Source organism: Corvus moneduloides, chromosome 3, assembly GCF_009650955.1.
Source record: "Corvus moneduloides isolate bCorMon1 chromosome 3, bCorMon1.pri, whole genome shotgun sequence".
Classification (NCBI taxonomy): Eukaryota; Metazoa; Chordata; class Aves; order Passeriformes; family Corvidae; genus Corvus; species Corvus moneduloides.
The window spans coordinates 108,368,573-108,375,541 of record NC_045478.1 but is presented as its reverse complement, the minus strand read 5'-3'; positions in this window follow the sequence as shown (position 1 = coordinate 108,375,541).

Genomic DNA, 6,969 nt, shown 5'->3' with positions numbered 1-6,969 from the left:
CTTTCATAAAATACTGTAATACTGAAATTTTTCTTTGGTGCCCCCAATAACTTTCCTAATATTTGCAATATAGTAGTAGAGAGACTGGGTGTACCAAGTGGCCAAAAGGCTCCAGCTTTATACTCCAGGAGGTTTTAGAGGCGGGGCAGTTACAGTACTGTATATTAGAGCAGCAGCTGTCAAGCAAAACAGGCAAGGAAACACATTTGTAGTTTTCTAAATTCAGAAGTTATTTCCCTAAAACCATGGGGAAATACTATTGCTACTTTTGTAAGTGTATGTGTTGTTAAGCTTGTTCTCCATATAATCAGAAAAAAGCTAGGGTGGTTCTGTGCAGGCAGAATGCAAAAGAAGATACTACAAAGGTGCTGCTTAAAAAAACCAAATGTTTTGAAAACTTCCTTAAGAAAACAGGTGCTTTGTAGCTTCGTCCCGGAATTTTCAGCCATTTCCATACTGTGTTCATGGGGCAGTAGAGAAGCTCTGAATTCCAAGCTCTCTTCCTTTCATGCCTGTACCCTTGCTGAGAGTGCTCCTATACACACTGGTCACTTCCCTAATAAACATTTGTTGAGTTAGTCCATCATGCTGCCAGCTACTTGAATGTGTTTTCTGGTTTGTGATTAAAAAAATCAGTTTCTTGTGGCTGCTGCAGCAGAGGGGTGCTCACTGTACATGAATCTGCATTGGGCAGCCCAGCTTGCCAGAGACTCCTGCTCTCCAGCCAGGAGCTGGTGCTAGGAATTACAGGCTGCAGACAGGCAGGGCAGGAGCACATGGGCAGCCTGTGCTGTGACAGACTGGTGACCTTTGCAGAGGTGGAATGGTTAAAAAAAAATAGGATGCTTTCCCCTGCTACAGCTAATTTTGTTGCTACCTGTTAGTTATCTTCAGTAATTGTTCTGTTTTGTGAGATTAGTTTAATAAAACAGGCCTTGTTATTGTTCCAAGAAATTGGGTTAGTTTACCCATGGAATTTATTCCATTTTTCTGGTGTTCTCACCTCCTGGATTCCCTGAGTGTCTTGATTTCAATTCTTTCTTTGTGCAAGGCATTTAGGCTGACTTTGTGCCTGAGCTCTCTCTTAATGTGCAGCTTCACTGCTTCTGTTTCCAATTTTAGGGGTTTGAACCCTGAGCTGCTCCATATTTAATCCATTGTGGCAGTGGATTCTGGAGTGCAGGAAGATTTTACAATTATGTGTAGAAGTGAGACATTTGGTCCCAGGTCTTTGTTTTAGAGAGCCTTATGAAAGAGGCCTTCCCATTAAAGTCCTGACCTAACTTCTGGGAGTGACAGGTTTAATCCGGAAAACTGGATGCTTTGGTGCCAGAGTCTGTCAAAGTGGGAAATGGAACTGAAGCCAAGCAGGTGCTTTTAAAAGTGTTTTAACTTGTCAAAATAATTATGTTTCATCTCAGTAAGTTTCTTCCTGCAGTATAAAAGTGGGTAATACTCAACATTTTGCTGTAACAAATGTGAAGAAATCCCGCTTTCTGCCAGATGTGGTCAGTAGGACTGGGATGATCACTTGTTACTGTAGGCTGATCTTAAAGGATTAAGTCATTTTAGGTGTTCATCCTGCTATAGGCAGGTTGAATCCCCTCACTTTGATCTCCCAGAAGAAGGGTGGGTGTTACCTTACCCACCTGTGCTTTTTCACTTCTGGCTTGGGGGAGGACAAACCTCTCACAGGAAATAACCACCTTTTCAATTAAGTTTGGATCTGAAGTGGAAGTATATAGAAAATAGGTGGGGGGTTTTTTTCTGTAAACTTACCCAGGGTGCAGATTACACACAAGAACAGATCCTTCATGATTCTGTGAGCATTAGTGGATGTCCTTGGGGAGTAGGAGCTTAGCTGCAAACTGGTGTTCTTTGTACAGTGCTGTGTGCTGGGGGACCTCCCAATTGACTGAAACAAAACTGTTTTGATCAAGCAAATCTAAGGAGTCCTTTTGTTAGATAACTGTCTTAAAGGATCTTCACTTTCTTTTTTTTTTGAGAGGAAACTAGTCTATGAAGAACTGAAACTAATTCCTTGCTTATGTTAATAGTGATCTGCTTTTCAAGACATGGGGGTGTCTATTCTGAAATGTCGATACTACTTTAAAGATAGATGCTGTGTGACTCAGCACAACTTTTGTTTATAAAGATATTATCTGTTAGAAGAGCCTTGAGAGTTCAAGGATTGGTATTTAAATACAAGCAAGGGTTGAGTTGTCTTTGTTGCTGGGGATGACATAAAAACATGCCTTTCATCTCTTATTACTTTCACGTAAGTAGATCTTTAGTGTAAGTAGACTCTTCAGACTGGCTTTCAGATAAACCTCCCCACCCTGATGCTGGGCTGAAGTGTTTGAGTCACTTCAGACTGGAGACAGATGTGGGCTTTTTAGTCTGTAGAAATGTTATTTCTGAGATGAGAATGATGCCGTAGTACTTTAGCAGCAATTAGTTACTCAGCAGAATGCAAAGCATGGTAGTTTGTTAACCCCTCCCTGCTTAGTATGCAAGCCTGTGTTTGTGCCCTGTAACTGCTCCACCTGAATAAATGCTCCTGGGAGAATGTGAGCTTGAACTGGACCATGTAAAAGTGGAGTCTGTGGGAACCGAGCAAACAAAAACATGGTCGTGGCATGATAGCAGAGTTAACTGCCTTCATGCAAGTCCAGGCCCATGTTGTTGAATATAATCTTTGTTTCTGGTGAAGGTAAGTCCTTGTGTTCTTCTACTGTGCCAAAGTTAGCTGTAGGGGTGTGGTCTTGGAGCCCTGGGATGGGAATGCAATTACTTTCTGCCATTCTAAAAGCGTCTTAAGCCCTGAGTGCCATTTCTGAGTGCTCTTATGTGAAAATGCCTGGTCTCTTAGCAGGAGCCAGTGTGCTCGACCCCTTATGACTCCTCAAACAGACAGTTCTTGGGTGTTGTGAATATTGGGATTATAAAACTAAGCGTATAGAGTTTCCCTTAAACTGTAATGCTGGTTTTTATGAAAGTGTTTTCCGTTTAATCAAGACGAGCTCTGAGGATACTTTGCTTTGTTTAGCAAGTGTTGATTTTGTGCTGACGTTCTTTAGTCACCTTTTTGGTGACAATTCTTAGTAACTTTTTTAGAACTTAAAACATCAGTCATGCCGAGAGGTCTGGAATAGATTGATTTTTTTTTTAAATTTCCTTTGAAGTTCGTGCATGTTGGGTTCTTTTTTTGTCTAGAAGAAGTGTTACCCGTCCATGAAAGGAGTGGTCTGCATTGTCCTGCTTCTCCTGAGAACCTTCCTGAGTTACAGGCGTGTGTTTACAGCAAGATTCCAAAGACTGGCCCCTTGGAGAGCGGGTTGAGTTTTCTGGACACCTCCTGAATGGCTATGCTGGCTGGTAATGAGCAAATGAGAGTTCGGGTAGCTGAAATATGCATTTTAACTGGGTTGCTCATGCATGTAAATACAGCCACCTCTACTGCAGCTCTGCTATCATTGTGTGGCTGCGAGATGAAAGGCTCGCCTCGGGGCGCTGACAAATGAGGTCTGGCAAACTGTGTGTGGCTCAAAATGTTACTTTCCAGAGGCATCTGCTCCGGTAAGGAGTCAGCAAGGCAGGGGGATGAGCTAATGCCTCAGACACGTCCGTGTGAAATTCAGTGTCTCACTTTAAATTGCCTTAAAAGATAGCTTTTAAATTTGGGGACAGGAGGGAAACTGACCTTTCAGTGACTGACATTTCGGGGTTGTTTTTTTTTAAACACATTTTCTGCGGCAGTGCTCCCATGTAGCTGAGGTCAGGGACCAAAGGAGTAAACAAATTTCATCAGGGATTGTTGATTTGTGCCCAGAGGCGAACCTTCTGTGCTTGGTCACACAGCAGAGCCGGGTGACACGTGAGTAAAACCGTGCAAATATCCAGCCATGGTTTTAGCAGAACAAACAGCTGCTCTGCAAATAGCTCCGTACCCACCACAGATGTTGATCATCCCATGAATGTTCAGACTGGGATTCCACAGCAGCTTTGGTCCATGGAAGAGCTGGCTGCTGGTCCCTCTTGCCTCTAGCACCAATTCCAGTGTACCTCTGAGCCTCAGCTGAGCTGTTCCCATTCACCAGTGCATCAGAAAACTCGATGTTCTGGAGAGCTGCTGGTGTGGTATTCCACCTGGTTAGTGTGCTGAGATGGCTTCACAAAAGGTCAGCTGAGTGCTACAGGGAGTGAAATGGAAGGATTGAGAGCTCCCAAAGGGGTGTGGAGAACGATGGGAGGGAAAGAACCAGTTAGATTGGCTTAGGTTGCCATGGTACCAGAGCCTAAAAAACTGTCATCTTGGAATTTCCCTGATTTGGTTCTAAAAACCTCCTGTCTGTCCCATTAAACACTCTGTAATGTGCATGCTATACAATATTTACCGAAAAACTAGATATGTCTGAATTTGTTTCTGTATTGTTCTAGTTCGTATGGATAACACAGAAAGTGTGGAACCAAAGATTGTAGATGATATTCTTCCTAGAAGTCTGTAACACTCTGGTAGCCTCTCAAACAGAGTAGCCAGAACTGAACACATGGTACAAGGTGTAAGTTATATCATGGATTTATAAAACTGTGTTGTAATTCCTAGCATTCTTAAAGTGCCGATGTTGGGGCAGGGGTTTAAGAAGGGATCAGCATTTAAAGGCTCACTCCAGCAGTAATGGTTCAGTGAGCTGTAGCCGCTCCAAACCAATAAATTCTTAAGATGCCTCCAGAATGCATCCAGGTGACCAACCCTCGAAACACAAATACTGAAACACCTCCTGGATATGATTTTGCTGGTGGTGAGAATGGGCTATTTTGATTTCACAGAGAAGGGTGTTTTCTTTCCTTATTCTTTTGACTCCTGTATTGAGTGTCCTTCTTTTCTGACTCTTCAGTCCCTTCTTCTTTTTCATTTGTTTTAAACTTATTTTTTCTCTCTAGGTCTTTCATGCTCCCCTTATTTTCCTCTCTACAGTTAATCATGGTGATGTTATAATTGGCTTAGAGGAAGAGGATTGTTATACAGTTGCAGCTTTACCTTCTACTTGTGGGTGTTCATAAAGGATTTTGTTCTCCAAGTTGAGCTTCAGTAGAGGGACATTCTGCATTGTCACGCTTGGGAAGAGCACGTGTGTAGGTGTCACTGGAGCATTAATAGTAAACTGCATGGCCACCTTCCTCAGCCAAAAATAGTATAAGAAAATGGTTTTACTGGATATAGACAAATAACACTTGGACTTTAGCAAATAAAAAGATCCTTCAGCTCCTACTCTGTGTTGGAGTATCTGCTTAGACTGTAGCAATTAATTTACTTTCCTATAGTGCATATTGCATATGTCATATTTTATTTCCCTGAAGACTACTATTGATGTCAGCCAGCCTACAACTTGTAAAAGATTAGATATCAGCAATTCTCCATAATAATATTTCATCAATATCTGTCTTACAATATAAAGAGTGACTTTTAAGGACAACCATTTTTTATCTGTTGTTGTCTGTTTTTCTGTGCTTGTATGAATCTTTGAGCGCTCTGCAGTTCCCCTCACACCAGCAGTCCCATAAGTTTCTATCATGGCCAAATCCTCCCCCTAATTTCTGTAACAAGCTCCAGCTGCTTTGAAGGTGGATATTGCATGTATTGTTCCTCTACCTCAGCCCGATGCTAAAGCAAAAATAACTTTGAGGAATGCCAGACCATGGAGTTGCTAATGTTTTCCATTTGCTTTATTTAGAATCACAGAATACCTCAAACTGGGAGGAACCATTAAGGATCATCAATTCCAACTCCCACTCCTCACAGGACTACCTAAAGCTAAACTATATGATCGAGATCATTGTCCAGATGCTCCTTGAACTCTGACAGGCTGGATGCCATGAGCACTTCCCTGGTCCAGTGACTGACCACTCTGTGAAGAACCTATTCCTAATGTCTGATCTGAATTGCCTTTGGTGCAGCTTCATTCCATTTTCTTGTGTCCTGCTGCTGATTACCAGAGGGAGATCAGCATCTCCTCTGTGAGGAAGCTGCTGGGCTGTGATGAGTTTACCCCTCAGACTTCTCCAAGCTGAACAAACCAAGTGACCTCAGCTGCTCCTACTGAGTCTTCTCCCTGAGGCCTTTCACTAGGTTGGTCGCCCTCCTCTGAACACACTTTAATAGTTTTATGTCCTTCTTATATTGTGGTGCCCAAAACTGCAAACAGGACTTGAGGTGAGGCTGCACCAGCACTGAGTAGGGCAATCATCCCCCTTGACCAGCTGGTGATGCTGTGCAAGATGCACCCCAGGACATGGTTGGCCTTTTGCCTTTAGTGGTATTTGCATCTCTGTGTTGTCCTCTGATAGGTTGTGGGATTTGTATGATTTTTGCAATAAACAGCCAAACCAGTTCCCGTTAGGAGGGATCCACGTAAAGACCTAAACCCAGTGTAATCTTCCTCTGTTCTCTGTCTGTTTGAGGTACCTACTTTGCTCGTTGCTCTTTACCACTGCTACTGCTATAAGGGATCATAGAATTGTTTAGGTTGGAAAAGAGCCTCTGAGATCATCAAGTCCAACCATTAACCCAGCACTGCCAACCCCACCACTAAACTATGTTTCTTAAGTGTTCGGTGCTGCTAAAGCACAGAGAAAAACTACTGTTAAGTTGTCAATTTAAGAGGGTGGACACTCACAGGAAAATGTGTTTGTCAGAGGGATATCTCCATCCTAGGGACTTTGAACTACCCTGTCCACTTCAAAAGAGGAAGAACTGGGAGGCCCTCAGCGGTAACAGGGTGCTTTCCTGGATGACTGAACACACCTGTTTTCAGAGCATGGGACAGGATGAAGTATGACACTACCTCTTCAGCAAGTTACAGAGGCTGGAGTTACTAACTAGAGATTGGAACTGGCATCCTTATAACAAATAGAGGACAGAAGAAATGCAAATTTTCATTAGTTAAAATAGTCAAATAGAGTATTGTG